This window comes from Trachemys scripta, chromosome 22 (genome assembly GCF_013100865.1).
Source record: "Trachemys scripta elegans isolate TJP31775 chromosome 22, CAS_Tse_1.0, whole genome shotgun sequence".
NCBI lineage: Eukaryota > Metazoa > Chordata > Testudines > Emydidae > Trachemys > Trachemys scripta.
The window spans coordinates 7357474-7373918 of record NC_048319.1 but is presented as its reverse complement, the minus strand read 5'-3'; positions in this window follow the sequence as shown (position 1 = coordinate 7373918).

Here is a 16445-nt window from a genome sequence, read left to right as displayed (position 1 = left end):
GAAATAGATAAATTCATAATTTGGGCTAGCTAATTTGGGTTAAAAACAAGCAATGGAGACAGGCCAAATAAACTTTTAACTTGGATTATCAGCTTGCATCCAATCCAGGCTGCTTCCCAAGTTAAAAGTCATGTTGCTGTGTCTTCACTAGAACTGGGCAAATTTCCCCCCCCCCCCCAGTAAATAGTACATTTGCCAAAAAATGCATTGTGCAGGGCACCAAAATGCTACACAAAAAAACCTGGCAATTTATTTTGGCAATATCAAACCGTTTTGATCTTGAAATGAAACATTTGAACTTTTCATTTAAAATCGGGGTTTCATTTCAAAATTCAGTTCATTGTGAAAAAGGGGTGAAACACACCCCAAAAACCAACCCGAAACAAAATGAAAAATTGTTTCAGGCCAGACTAAACCCTTTTACTCGACTTGTAACACATTTCTGAGGATTTGTTGGTTTAACTCAAAGTGCAATGGCAGTCAAAAAAGCAAACAGAATGTTGGGAGTCATTAAGAAAGGGATAGATAATAAGACAGAAAATAGCATATTGCTTCTATATAAATCCATGGTACGCCCACATCTTGAATCCTGCGTGCAGATGTGGTCGCCCTATCTCAAAAAAGATATATCGGTATTGGAAAAGGTTCAGAAAAGGGCAACAAAAAAGATTAGGGATATGGAACGGCTTCCGTATGAGAAGAGATTAATAAGACTGGGACTTTTCAGCTTGGAAAAGAGACGACTAATGGGGGATATGATGGAGGTCTATAAAATCATGACTGGTGTGGAAAAAGTAAACAAGGAAGTGTTATTTACTCCTCATAACACAAGGACTAGGGGTCACCCAATGAAATTAATAGGCAGCAGGTTTAAAACAAACAAAAGGAAGTATTTCTTCACACAATGCAGTCAACCTGTGGAACTCTTTGCCAGAGGATATTGTGAAGGCCAAGGCTATAACAGGGTTCAAAAAAGAATTAGAAAAGTTCGTGGAGGATAGGTCCATCAATGGCTATTAGCCAGGATGGGCAGGAATGGTGTCCCTAGCCTCTGTTAGTCAGAAGCTGGGAATGAACGACAGGGATGATTGATGATTACTTGTTCTGTTCATTCCCTCTGGGGCACCTGGGAGTGGCCACTGTCAGTAGACAGGACACTGGGCTGGATGGACCTTTGGTCTGACCCAGTATGGCCGTTCTTATGTTCTTATGACACTGAACTGAAAAAGCCATTGTTTGCTCAGTTCTGGTCTTCACGGCTATTTTAACCTGAGTTAACTTACCCAAATTAAGAACACCCCTTTTTTGCAGCGTAGACAGACCTTTAGCCAGTGTTAGCTAACACAGACTAACATCACCCCTTTAAATTCTCGTCTGTACAAGGCCCCAGTCACTTCAAGACAGGGCGTGTAAAAAAGCTGCAAGTGTCCCTTTCTTTCACAAGCACCCTGTAAACTGTAATCACGCAGATTTGGTGGGCAAGGGAGCTCCTTCCGATATGTGAGGTACTATAGCAACCAGGCTGGGAAGTTGGGGGTGGGAAGGGAGGAGGAATAAAAGCATCTGGAGATCAGAAAAGGGAGAAGGCAGGAGAGCAATAACAAAGGAGGGATGGAGGGATGACAAGGAAAGAAAGGAGTTGGAGAGAGAATGACAAGCCAGAGGAAGCAAGGTTGGTGCAGGGTCACGTCTGACTGTGATTGGCTCAGGGAATCAATCCTGTTCTCGGGCAGCTAACCTTGCCCGTTGCTTGTGCCAGGGTGGCCACACCTCTGTTTTCAGCGCACTAGTTTGATCAGTGCTAGCACGGGTACGATTCACAGAGCTGGAAATGACCCCTTCCAACTCCAGTGTAGACGTTCCCTAACATTCCCACCCCTTTACACTGCTCTGGCAGAGTCAAAGGGGTTTAAAGTGGGACTATGTGTGGAATCAGACTAGCAGTGTTTTACACCCACTGTGCTCTGGTGAACTATAATAAAATCTTGCTTTCACACAGTGCCACTCACCGGTAGATCTCAAAGCACGTTACAAAGAAGGCCAGTATCTTTATCCCCATTTTACAGATGGAGACAGGGAAGCCCAGAGAGGTGAAGGGACTTGCCCAAGGTTGCTCGGAGGGTCAGTGGCAGAGGCAGAGGTGGGACTAGACTCCAGGTCTGAGTCCTGATCCTGTGCTCTATCTGCTAGGCCACACTGCCTCCCCATGCTGGACGCCATTGGAGAATCCAGCCCTTTATGTACATTGTGAGCTCTGGAGAAAGAGGCCATATCGGCAGCCCCAGAGCCCGGAGTCCTCCATTTATAGGACAGGAACAGCATGGGGAGCAGCAGGGGAAACGTCCTGACAACTCACTACCCTAAAACAAACCTTGACCCTGGTCCTACAAACCCACGTTTAACTTTACGTGCAAGCTGTCCGCGAGCCATATGCGTGCCGAATCGGGGCCCTGATCAGGAGACGCCAAACTAACTCAGGTTCGATGGCCCAGGTTCAGTTCTTGGGGCTGGATTCTCCCTCGTTTTGTGCAGCCATTCACACCAGTGCAAAGTGGGTGTGAAATGCAACCGTTCTGAGTCTGACGTCTCCACGACGCGCTAAGAGGTGTGACTCCCCGGCTTGTGTCCACGTACACAAACAGCAGCGTAGCTATGGTCGCACGGCGAATGGCAGCGCAGGCATGGCTGTGCTGGGGACAAACCCACCTGACACCAGCGAGCATGGGCTTGGCATGGCTAAGCCGACCCGTTGCTTTTGCAACACACAGTCCCACAGCTACGCTGCTATTTATACTCGCTCTAGCTCAACGAGAGCTAGCATGGGTTTGTATTCATGAGCAGGGGGAATTACACCCTTCCTTGTAGTGGAGATGTAGCCTGGCCCTCAGGGTATGTCTACACTAGAACTGCTGCAGTTGCATCACTGTATCGTAGACACCTACTCCAGTGATGAAAGGTGTTCTTCCGGCGCTGTGGTTAATTCTCCTTTCCAAGAGGTGGTAGCTAGGCTAACGGAAGAATTCTTCCATTGTCCTAGAGGTGTCTACACTGGGGCTTAGGTTGGTTTAACTACGTCTCTCATACCCTTGAGCGACGTAGCTAGGTCGACCTCAGTTTTAGGCGTAGACTAGGCCTCACTCTGCCCTGGATCCAGAGAGGAAGATCAGAGATGCAACCAGAGACACAAGTGAAGAGTAGGAGATTCCCACAGCTTTTTTAAAGGCTTTATATAGGGGCAAACCACATCTTGAATTTATCTAGACGCAATACAGTTTTGCTGTAAGGCACCGGACTAGAACTCATGACATCTACGTTCACTTGCCCGCTCCCCCCCATGTGACCTTGGGTAAGTCATTTAATGCCAGATTTTCAAAAGAGCTCAGCTCTCATTTAAACACCGAAATAATTGTGGGTGCTGAACACTTTTGAAAATCTGTCCCTTCATCTCTCTGTAACTCAGCTTTCTGTCTGCAAAAAGGAAATAAAACCTCTCTCTCATTCTTTGTCTGTCTTGTCTATGCAGATTGTAAACGCTTTGGAGCAGAGATTGTCTCTTATTTTATATGTGTACAGCACCCAGGACAATATGGTCCTGATCACAGCTGAAATATCTAGACCTGGCCACAATAAGAACAAGAGCCGGTCAGAAAATGTTAATCAAACCAGTTTGTTGTATAGAAATGCCCTTCTGATGAATCTGAACATTTTCACTAAGTTGTAAAGCCTGATGAAATTTTGTTATGAAAAAAAAAAAAAATTTGAAAAAAAAATCATTTTGAAAATGTCAGATCGTCGCGTTTTGACGTGTTTGGAATGAAAAGGGGTGATTTTGTTTCCAAACAACTTTTCATTTTATATATTAAAAAAAAGAGAAATGGATGAACTCAAAACGAAAACGGTTCAAATGGATTGAAATGACACATTTTGATTGACCCGAAATGAAGTTCAGAATTTTGTTTATGAAAAAATTCCAAAATTTTGGCTGTGTCCCAATTCAGGATGAAATCTCCCCCCGGAAATGTCAGCTTTTTGCAGGATGGAAAATCCTTTTTCTGACCAGGTCTAATAATCCTGCTCCTAGACATTCAAGTTCTCTGTGCCTCACTTTATCCACCCCAAGAAGTCATTATAAGAGTCATCTGACTACCTTGCAGCGTGGTTGTGAAGCTTACTTTAATTGCCATCTCCTGCTGCCAGGGCCGCCCGGGGGGCAAGTGGGGCAATTTGCCCCAGGCCCTGGGTCCACAGAGGCCCCCACGAGAATATAGTAGTCTATAGTATTACAACTTTTTTTTATGGAAGGGGCCCCCGAAATTGCTTTGCCCCAGGCCCCCTGAATCCTCTGGGCGGCCCTGCCTGCTGCCTCCTGGGTCTCTAACTATAGCCCTGATCTTCATGTCTTCAGGCTGCATTTGCTGCTGGAAGCGCCGTGAAAATGGCCACCTCCCGCTAAGGGCTGCGTGACTGCCTGATTCGTAAGGGTGGGGATAATGCAACGTTTCCAGGAGTTGGTTAAAGAAGCGAATGTGCAGCATTTTAGGCCTTAAAAGGAACCTAGGCACAATAGTTCTCCAGCCAGTCCCGGTTGGATCAGTATTGAGGAACTGAGTTGCATTATGCAAAAGGAGCCAGACGAGGTTTAGCAGGGAGGATTCCAGGGCGTTGGAGGGGAGCTCCTCACACACATTCTGCTCTCTCCGCCCCTTTCCCCTCTATGGTGTTTGGCACAGCTCAGCTGTTGTTTACATCCTGCCATTTGGTCGCAGAGGTTTTCATGCATTTAAAAGGTTATTTTGCATTTGGGGAGGCCCCCGTGCTGTTACGTCAGCCTGGACAGAAGGAGGAACGCGGCTCCGCAATGATCAGAAACGGGGCCCGGCTCATGCGCCTCGCTCGCTCTAGTAAATAAAACCCTGCCAGTGAATTGATGACGGCTCCCTCGACAGCAGTAACTCAATGCAGCCTCCATTTCCCGGCTGCCGGCGAGCTGCCGCTCAGATGCCAGAAGCACAGCCACTCTGACACGGGGGTGGGGAAAGACAGTGCCAGAGCTTGGCGCCCCATACGGATTTGCAGCATCAATTCACTCCTCCTCTGCTTTGCACCTTGGCTTGGATTCTCCCTTGCACCATGTGCAAGTCATTTGCCACCTTGCAAACTAGGTATAGAAATGCCTCCAGATCGGCAAAGCAACATTTTACGCCCCCCGTGCATCGATATCAAAGAGAGCACAAGGCACCAGCAGGGCAGAATCAGGCAACTTAACTTCAGTGGCACGTTTGCTGGATAATAGCTGCATGCCTCACAGGGCCGGCTCCCGCATTTCTGCCGCCCCAAGCAAAAAATAAAAAGAAGCCGCGATCGCGATTGGCGGCGGCAATTGGGGAAAAAAAAAAAAAAGCCGCGATCGGCAGCAGCAGTTCAGCGGCAGATCCTTCGCTCCTAGAGGGCGTGAGGGACCTGCCGCCCCCGAATTGCCGCAGGTGCCGCCCCTCTCCCTTGGCTGCCCCAAGCACCTGCTTGTTAACCTGGAGCCGGCCCTGATGCCTCAGGCCACGGGCTCTGGAGTCCAGTCTGGATTGGGAATGAGTGCAGACTCCATTCCTGAGCCGACCGCAGGTGCATCCTATAATCCTAGCCCAATGCAGCTGGCCATTGTCGGAAAGTGCCTCTTCGCTAGCACATCGACGGATAGGAGGTCCAGATGCCGCTAACTAGCCCACTGCTGGGAAGAAGCTTATGTCACTAGTTCCCGCCCCTGCCGAGCACTAAGAGGGCACTCTGGGAAGGATGCTCACCCTGGTGGAGTCCCTGGGTCTGCTTCCCCATTGCCCTGTGTTTGCAAGATGCCAATATTCAGATCTGGTGGCGCCGGGCACCCGCTGGTAAAAATGAGTGTAGGGGGTGCAGGGCAATGGGGAAGGCCCCTTGTAGGTGCTGTTGTCCAGATCGCATTTCCAGGATCTTAGTTGGCACTGCTGTGAGGACACCCCTGCAGGTCAAGGGAAGATGGCACTGCCCCAAAGCAGTGGTGGCATCTGTGCCGTATCTCTACTAGAGAAATGTGGGGCGCTAACCACACCCTCCCACCCACGCGCTCAGGCAGCCGCACCACTGTGTTTTGAAACATGCTCGCCAACGGGTGGGCCTGCGTTGAGCCTCAGTGACGGGCTAGCGTGGATGGAGACTGCTGGTATAACCGCACCAAGCCTGCTCAGTCCTCCCACTACCATCCCACAGTGCACTGTGTACTCTAGGTACTCCACAGCACAGGGGCTGCTGCTCTCTGAGTTTACTGGAAGTCGCACAGTAAAGAAGGCCGCGTTTGCAGCACTGCAGGGGTGAGCAGAGCCCACACCTGTTGTCAGAAAGACAGACCCCTGCAGGGCCTGAGCTGAGGTTTCGATTAATGACTGGAGATTTCTTTTACTCTGGTTTCACACTGCTGTCGCTCTGCTGACTTTACAGATCTACTCCTGGTTTACAGCAGTGAAACGAAGAGCAGGATTGAGTGTTAGGGAGCCGATTTTCCACTGCCTTGCACCTCAAGGGCCTGATTCCCAGGTGCTTTACATCACAGGCAGCCATTCGCACCGGTGCCAAGCAGGTGTGAAACGCTACTGGATCAAGAAGGGGAGCAATTTTGGACACACTTTGCCCTGATTTGGCACAAGCATTAGGGACCTGATTTGCTTCTGCCCTGGGCCATGTGGAGCCATTTACTCTCGCGCAATCAAATCAGAGTGGGGGCGCTCCCCCACAGTGCACTGGTGTGAATGGCTGCCCAAGGTGCAGAATGGGGCCTGGCGTGCAGGGCAGTGGAGAACAAGACCTAGATCGTGCAAAGGGCTTTTGAGGTCTTCTGCGCCAAAGAATCCCCCCATGAAATGCAAGCCCTCGATCATAGTGATGTGTCCGCCTAGGCTCCTGCCATTCCTCCCATCCCACCTGTGCACGGCAGGCTTCACTTTTCATTAGCAATAAAAATAATGCTTGTCAGAAGTTTCTCCCCGGTTGAACGTGAAGACGGGAGACGAGTCCTGACTCAGCCGGGGGGCCCATAGCAAGGCTGGAAGCTGAAGAATTTCTCTGGAGTTTTTCTAGGGTTAGCGAGGCGGAAAATAGACAAGGAGAACACAAAAGCAAAGGCCGTCACTCAGGCTAACTTTATCTCAAATTAATCCTGCCGAAATGTGACAATGGGGAACGGGCTGAGGGGGAAAAATAAAGCAAGAAGCGCTCATAAAAGAAAGGTCGTTCTTCCCTTGGCAAGCAGGAATGTCTCACCTGGGTTTTATGGACCTAGGAGGGGGTCCATCCTTCGGCTTAATTTCAACACTCAAAAATATTCATCCCTCCCCATCCCAGACTCTCCAGCTCTGAGACTGCAGAATAGCCAAGTTACCATTTCTTCCACAATGGGTTTGTACAGCGCCTAGCACACTGGGGTCAGGCTTCTGGGTGCTATTGCAATACAAATACTATAGACAAAGGCAAATTTGTTCTTAATCCTAATGAACGAATAATGACGGTATGGCCAGGGGGCTGGCGGGTCGGTGAGCTACAGGCAGGGGGGTGCACCAGCCGCCCTGCGTTCAGGATAAATGTCAGAAGCAGTTGAGCTCCTTGTGATGGGGCATATGAACCCCCCTCGGTAGCAGCCACAAAGGGGTTCCTGGCAGAGCAGTTACTTCCCCCAGCCGTGACTGACCAGCAGCAGCTGAGATAAATGGCTGCTCCTCGAGAGAAAGCAGAACTTCCTGGCAAAGGGACTTCAGGTGAGACCTCCGAGATAGCTGGAGAAGGCGGTGGCAGCCTGACCCAGCCCATCCCAGCTTGCAAGGGGCTGCACGCTGTCAGGAAGCCTGAGGGGACGCTGCGTCCGCCTGAAGGTGGGAAGCAGCCCAGGGAAACAGCAGCGAGTCCATGGAGGCAGACTCCAGTTGCTTAGTACAAGGTCCCTGGTCTGGATCCCAGAGGGGAGGTAGAGCCTGGGTTCCTTTACCAACTCCCAAGGAAGGGGAGGCAAAAAACCCAAAACCTCTGACCCAAAGGAGGACCAGGACTATCAAACCCAGGGGGAGGCTGAAGGCCTGAGTCATTAGACTTCTGCATCCTCCCCCCGGAAGGGGTGGGACCATACGTGACCCGACTGGAGGCCTGAGCTGTGAAAAGGAGCAAGCCACCCCCAGGCTCAGCATGGCCCATTGACCGGGGAGGGCACTATGCTCAGCCATAAGGGGGTGCCCCAGCTGGTGAGTGACCCCACTATGCTCCTCATGGAGGAAAGTGGCTGAAACAATAGGAGCCACCACCCAAGACGCAGGCCACGTGCAAGGCTGGTCAGCTGAGCTCTGCGGACGGAAAGGTTTTGCTGGGGGCTGACAGCAAACGCAGGTGGCTGCGTGTGGCTGTGAGTCAGGAGCAGGTGGAGAGAAAGAAGCCAGGAAAGCATTGGTAATACGGCCCTGTGAGAATGCCCAGAGAGAGCTTTTAGGGCAGAGTGCTGGTTGGGAAGAGGCTTGTGAGCCAAGAAACGATCTGCCTCCTGTGGTCTGATTCCTTGTGCGTTTGGGGTAGCAGGACTTTTGTGCAGATTCTTTGATGCAGTCCTCTTTATTTGCAAAGAAATACCTGGGTCTCTCATCAGTTTCTCCTCCTAGTGGAAGCAACCTGACAGAGTCCAAATACCGGCGTAATACTCAGGTCAAAAGCCATAAGGACAATAACGGAAGAGACCCTGTAAAATGCCAGTGCTATTCCCGGTTCCCTGTTGGGGTAGAATAGAAGTGGGGGAGAATGAGAGGGTGCGTTTCTGGGGTGCAGGATTGGGGGGGGAATGAGCATCACTCACTCTCTCTCTCTCTGTGTTGCTCTCTCTCTGGTTCTTTACTCTAACTGCTAAGCCTCACTTGCTTCCCCCTTTACTACAGAGGGAAAGGTGGTGGCTGCATAGAAGGAGAAGCAGATCTGGTCTCTCTGCGCCATACCAGAGACCTGTGCATGTCTCTCCTTGCCAGCTCTTCTCTCCTCGTGAGCCCTCGAACAAGAGCGAGGCTGAGGCTTAGCTGGGAAAGCAGGTTTGCTATCCCTGACTAGCCCCCTACCCCACAGCCTTGCCCCCGGCGGAGAAACCAGGCTTATCAGCTTAGGCGCTCGCCTTTGTAGAACCTTTCAGAAGTTTCTTGCTGGAAGCCTAGATCAGCCTCGGCGTCATTACAGACCTGGAGAGAGAAACAACAACAAAGAGGCGAGCGGCGCTGGGAATGCTAGGGCGTTCGGGGCGCTGAGATGCAAGATATCCCCCTCTCCTCACCTACTGCCCCAGCCTGTGAGCCTGCACCCCCCACGTGGACACACATGACCAGAGCTGCGCCCAGTGCTGTAGACTGGATCCAACTGCCCCCCACCCCTTTCAGGGAAGGTCAGCATCCAGAGACCCCAACCCACATCACAGCCCCTTTGTGCTGCACAGACACATGGAGGCACTGCCCTGAAAAGGTGACAGTCTGAGTAAGGGAGAGAGACAAATGGCGGGAGCGGAAACCGAGGCACAGAGATGGACGGTGACTCAAATAGTCAACGGCAAAGGCGGGTTACCTGATTCCCAGTACAATTCACTGATAGGCCTTGCAGCATTGGGGTCCGGTTTTGTTTTGCGAGACAGCCGAGGAGCCCAGGAATGAGGAACGACTCCCTGCACAGGGCGGGAAAGAGATTTACGGATCAAGCTAATGCCATGAGAGAGGAGCAAAATTGAGACGTACGGCGCATGCTCGCTCCGCTCCATGTAAACAGATGTAAAAATTATTAAAACCATCTAATTTGAGCAAAGGGGTTTCCTAGGTTCTAGAGCATTTGCTCTAGTTAATTGAGATCGACCCACGTTCGGTGCCTTTCGGTAGCACCAAGCTCTGGCACGGAATACTCGCGGCTAACGATCAGGGCAAGATCAAAAGGGCATTTTCTGAAGTGCATATTGTGGCTGGGAGAATGCCACCAAACACTCAGATTCACAGGCACAGAGCCGGATTCTGCTCCCAGGGACAGCGGGGTCAATCTGGAGTAACTCAGCTGAAGTGAAGGAGGCTGCTCTGGATTGACACCAGAATCCTGGCCCCCAGGAGTCAAGAATTCACACGCCACAACCGCACATACTGGAAGGTGCTTATATCTGTCGGTAGCGAGGGGGGTATAGAATAGAACAGAACACAGACTAGGGCCCAGTCTTGCCCCATTGAAGTCAGAAGGTGCTCTTCAAGAAGCAGGATCAGGCCCTTCTCATCAGAGACAGGGCGGGCCCATTCACAGACACACCTATGTAATTAATGTTCAGGGCGTGCCCTGTCACCCATGGGAGAACCAATGCTGCTCTTTATCCTCGTGCAGCGGCTGGGTCACATAGAGGTTGACGAGTTTGCTTCAGACAGTGAACTGCCAGAGCTGGTCCTTTAGCGCCAGCAGGAGCTGCTTCTGCTTTCAGAGGTCCTTGCTCCAAGCCCTGCTGATGTCCCAGCCCTGGGGAAGTCGTTACAGTGAGAGGCAGAGATTTGGCTCCAGCCTGTCTCGAGCTGGCAGTGGAATATATCACTCCGTGTTGAGTGGTCAGGGATGGGAAAGGCCGGTCCGGGGCTGCCCTTTGGTCACCGCAGGATTGGTTTCCACAGAGCACCTGCTCGTGCTTCGCGTGGGGTGAAATCAGAGGTAAGCCACAGCCTATCCCGGGATAGGCAAAATCCTCCTCCTCTTCCCCAGGGTGGGTGGTGGGCAGTCATCGCTGGAGATGAACTTGGTCCAGACTGTGAGGGAAGTTGGATTGGAGCTATGTGGCTTTGGGGGGCTGCCTCTGCCATTCAGCCAGAGGTCCTCAGGCCAGGATTTCTCAAGAGACTAGTGATATTGGGTGCCCAACTTGCAATACCTTACAGAGGGCTGATTTTCTGAGGGGCTCCTCACTGTTTGCAAACAAGGCCTCTTTAATAAAGGTGTCTCCAGTGAAGCACCCCAAATCTCTCGTCTGCTGTGAAAATGTAGCCCGTTCATTGTCGAAGGAGGTGGTGGTGGGGAGTTGTACATCACAGGCTCTGAGTCTCCGTTGCTCTGCACCCTTTCCTGCCACTCTCACCTCATGCAAACCTTTCCCTCTGTGCAGGTGGAGAGTTCAGATTTGCCAGCATTTTTGCATCCACGAGGCACAGGGTGCAACTTGACAGGGTGTGAGGCCATAGAGGCTAAGGCCTCTGGCGAGCGTGGCAGAGGGTGTGCACGTGCAGTGGGTGGGCAGGGAGGGGGAATATGCACAGAGAGGCAAGATTCTTCTCTCCTGATCTATGTAAATGTGTGGGCAGTGGGGGGCTCAGAGCACGTGTCTAATGTGACATTGTCGGCTAAACTTTTCCTGAATCAGGACCGCAGTGCGGCTCTGGTGTCGTTATCCACCTGGTCCTCTCTTTCTCAGCTGGCACACGCTGCGGCGCTGGCTTCCCCATCTCACCCAGACGGCAGGAGTCTAATAAAACAGGGCCACACGTTACAAAATCAATTTCCTCTCTGTTAATTTTGGTCTCTTAAGATTTATCATTGTCTTTCATCGCCAGATCAAAAGCAATTGGCAAAGTCTCAAATAACCTTTTAATTCTGAGCTGGGAGCCAAGATCCGAAGTGTGAATAGCTGTCACCCTGGTATGGGGGGTCGGCAGCTGTACGCCTGCAGCACCTGCAAAATGCCATGCTGGGGTTCGATCAATTCTATAGCTGGCTCCCCCACCCAGCTGTGTCCTCACCCTCCGTCTTTCCGTCTAAGGATGATAACAGTTCTTGATGGAATTAATTAAACTTCGTTTTTTTTTTTTCCCCACTGGAGCCTGTGCTTTGATATTTATGCTCCCAGTCATGGGATGTGTCCGTGATTCATTAAGATTTGCATAGTAATTGTTTTCTTCTAACGATCTGGGAGGATCACACTACAGAGAAACTCTGTCCCACAAACACACGTGGAATTTTAACGGGTCCAATTTCCATTGCTCAGCAACGCTGAGTAACCTCCTTAGCGAGCTTCTCTCACACCAGTGACCGATTCTGGGTAAAGTGGTTCTGAAACAGGGCAGAGAGATTCCCCAGCCTCCCCTTCCTTCATCTTATTTTGTACCTCAATCTGAGGGACGGTCTTCCCCTACACTGAATACCTGACTCAGTCCCTGGGGTTTGGCAGGACTAGGGCAGAGGTATGTAGGGCCAGATTCCCCATTGCCCTGCACCTTGGTAACATTTTGCATCCACGCTGCACTGAGATCCATGACTACACAAAGTATTGGGCAATGGAGACTCTATCCCACAGTCAAGACTACTGGGGTTCATTCCCAGCTCTGCCACTGGCTTCCTGTGTGATCTTATGTCACTATGCCTCAACTTGCCCATCAGTAAAATGGGTAAATACTGACCATGCTTAAGAGGGGAGGAAGGCTCACTGGGTGTTCTGTGTTAGTTTTAAAGCTGGGTGGGAATTTTCAGTGAAATGTTTCTTCACTGTAAAATGCCAGTTCGTTGGAACTGAAACTTTTGGCCAGAAAGGGCCAGCTTCGACAATGTTTCTCGACTCGAAAAGCCCACCAAAGTTTCAAAATTGTCAAAAGGTTTTGTTTTGACCTTTTCTAAATGAAAGATTCCAGGTTTCCACAGTTCAAACCAACTTTTGTCTTGAAACGTGTGCTAATTAGAATGTAAACAAATGAAGACATGGTCAAAATCGAAACATTTTGAAATTATCGAAACAAAGGTTCTCAACGGACCCAAACTGATTGTTCTCCTCCAGTTCTCAGAAATCTTTCAAGATTTCTGCTCTTCATCCTGATTTAGGAGGGGATTTCTTTTTTTAAACTTTTAAAATGTTTGCGGGACTGGAAAACCCTTTCCCACCCAGCACTAGTGTGTGCAGGGCCTACCACCACAGTGCTGGTCCGGCCCTGGGGCTCCTAGACATTACTGCAGTACAACGAATAAATTATAATAACGATTTAGGGACTGGACTGTGATTCGGGAGATCTACATTCAAGCTCCAACTTCTCCGCTGACTCGCTGGGTGACTTCGGGCGTGTCTGCCCTTGGAACTGGGAGAGCGATTCCCAGTGTGAGCAGAAATACTCGCACTAGTTCTGACCAAGCTAGCGCACTAAAAAATAGCGTTGCCACGGCAGCAGAGGGGTAGGATGGGTACTGAGTACATCCCCATACAAGGTCCTAGGCATGAACTCAGGACAGGTAACCCCTCCTGCTGCTTGCAACTCCTCGGTGACCCTCTATTCTTAGTGCCCTCGCTCAAAGAGAATCACAGATGTGTTGTGTGGCCAGGCCTATTAGACTTCGAAACCATCGCTGGAGGACCTGCTTATTGCTCGTTTACCTGTGTCAATTCATTATGTCTTGATGAGAGAGTTTTTGTCTGTAATAGATTTAAGGTCGAGTTGCTCCCTTATCAAACAGGGAAATGCCATGCACTAGAGTTCACGGGAAGAATGAACACTGGGAGTTTTGGAAACAGTCTTAAAGGGCACGGTGGCATTTTTTTAGCTCTGTTTCTCCCTTATGTGCACACAGCTGTCACCTGAGCCATTCTGTGGCACGCGACCTCAACGGGTACCAGTCCCATGGTCTCCCCCGGTTCTGTTTACTGGGTTGGTTAGCATGGAGCTTGCTTTCTGGGCAACTTCTTGCCTGAAATTCTACTGAGCTGGCCACTGAGAGGGGGGAATTCACGTGCAGCTGTCCCCCCGCCCCCAGAAAGTGCCATTTGCAATCAGTGGTCACCCTAGTGCTACAGCCGCATAATAGGTGCTGACTCTATGAGTCTATGAGTCAGCAGCACCTATTATGCGGCTGTAGCACTAGGGTGACCAGTTGTCCCGATTTTATAGGGACAGTCCTGATTTTTGGGTCTTTTTCTTATATAGACTCCTATTGCCCCCCCACCCCCTGTCCCGATTTTTCACATTTGCTGTCTGGTCACCCTGGGTAGCACCCATTCAGCCACCCCTGCCTGTCTTCAACTCCAGCACACATATCTGCCTCCGTGCAAATACCAATTACACACTGTGCCGTCGCCCATTACGCACCCCCTCCCTCTCACCTCTGGCCCAAGCACCCCTTCTATACATGTGTCAGCATGTAGCATCTCTCTGCATTAGCACAGTTCTGCACCCTCTGCCTTGTCAGCGGCGCTGCTCTGCATTGGTGATCCCGGTGCTTAGCACCGGCCATGCACTTTCCACCCAGATCTTAGCCACCAAGGCCATTTGTGCTGGTTCCCCTTCTGCACTACATGCCTGTGCCCATTCTGCACTGCTGCCCACAGCGTGAATGCCTGCCCCTCTGGACACTAATGCTTGCTCTACCCTGGTGGTTGGTGCCTGCTATGCATGGACCGCTTTAGTGCCCTTTGTGTACCATTTGTTCCAGCATTTGCACCTGTTATGTACCATTCAGCTTTGCTTTTCGTGCCTCTTGTGCACCATCTTAGTGCCGCTGATGCACCATCTGCCATGGGGCTTTGTACCTACCAGGCACCATGCAAACTGCCCCGTGGCTCTTGTGCCTCCGTTATCCTGGCACCAAACAGTTGTCGGGCATCTTCAGCCCTACGGTTCGCACCTATTATGATCCCTTCATCCTGACTCTTAATGCCCATTACACATCTTCTGCCCCAGCATTAGCATCCTTATGTTCCACCTGCCTTGTTCCTGAGTGTGATGCATTGAAGTGGAAGGAAATTATCTGGGCTAAATTCTGTTCCCAGCCACCTGGATGCAATCTCAGCTGTGTTTGCACTAGACTCTCTCATACTTGAGCTACTGGGTCAGCTCCATGGTGGAGTGTTAATGTAGACTGGGACTCGAGGTGTTCACCTTTCAGAGTAGCAGCCGTGTTAGTCTGTATCCGCAAAAAGAACAGGAGTACATGTGGCACCTTAGAGACTAACAAATTTATTTGAGCATAAGCTTTCGTGGGCTAAAACCCACTTCGAGGTGGTCACCAGCATTCTCACCACTATCATCTAACGCAGCAGGTCTAGACAACATGATGGCTTCTGAAGTAGTGTCTTGGCTACATTAGGGCTCCCACGCTTGTTACTGCTGCTTGAGCGGCACTGATGGTGTGAGAGTGGGATTTTTTTGTCAGGAAAAGCCTAGTGTAGACACAATCTCTGTGACTTGACTGGAACTGAGCCAGGGTCAGTGATCATGGCCCATCCTGGCTTGTTAGATACATTAGCCTTGCCTTTTGGACCCTGAAGCTTGTACAGATGGCAAATATCAGGAAAAAGACACGCTTCCATTGATAACCATCGTCACCATGGAATGTAGGGCATCCCCTACCTTGGGCTGCAAATCACATTGAGGCTGGACAGAGCCCAGCTCTATCAAGACCTCAGACAGACTCACTCTTGGGCTTAGCGCCTCCTTTTCTAGATAGACTCTCCCTCCCTGTCCCCTTACCCTGGATGGACTCTTATCTTGATCCTGCACCTGAGTCCTTGCCCTGCCTCCTAGCAGGCTGCAGTGAGCTGTAAACTGCACCACCACTTGCTACCCAGATCCCGCCGCTCTGCTGTACCCAAACTCCATCCAGCCACACGGCCTGAGTCCCCAAGCCTCCTGAGGGCTGTCTGGCCCAGATGGACCTGGTTATGTTACCCAGCATCAGAAACACCCATTATCGGATGGGAGAAGGATGGGAAACATGATGCTAAAGAAGCAAATCCCAGCTGATTACAAATCATCTCATCTGCCAGGCTGTTTTGCCCAGCGGTGATTTTCATGCTGTGGGTGCACCGTGTGCGCACACGTGTGTGTGTGTGTGTGTGCGTGCGCGCACGCACGTGCATGTGTGTTTGGTTGAGGAAATCAACACACAAAATGTCTGTTTCACCGCCAAGGCCAGGCATGGAAATTGCGCCCCCTGTATGTAATTATTCTTTGATTCCATTATACAAAAGGATGCTGAATGTCAGGGAGCGATGTGTTGCTGGCAGCTTGGCTGTATCTTCAGAGCAGCCGTCATAGGCCCCCAGACTCCTGGGGGGAAGAGATAGGAAGGCAGCTGACATCAGGCGCAGTTCACTGGGCGTGATTCTCCATCTGTTCTGGGCATCCCCCTGAGTCTCGCAGGCCAGTAAATAGTTCCAAGGAACGCCTGGGTTCCTCTTCCCAAGGCACTGTCACATTTACTTTGCCTGGGGGACTTGTAACCTTGGTAAATATGGAACTTTTATAGACTTGTGTATTCTTGACTTAACTGCTTGGCATCCAATGAGCAAGGACAATTCTCTGCTCGACAGATCTCGCTTCCTTATTTAAAAACAAAACCAAAAACCCTCCAAAGAGTGCAGAGGCTCAAAGAGCTGTGGTTGCCTCATGGGAAAACTCAGAGAAACATGTTCTCTGCAAACTGTT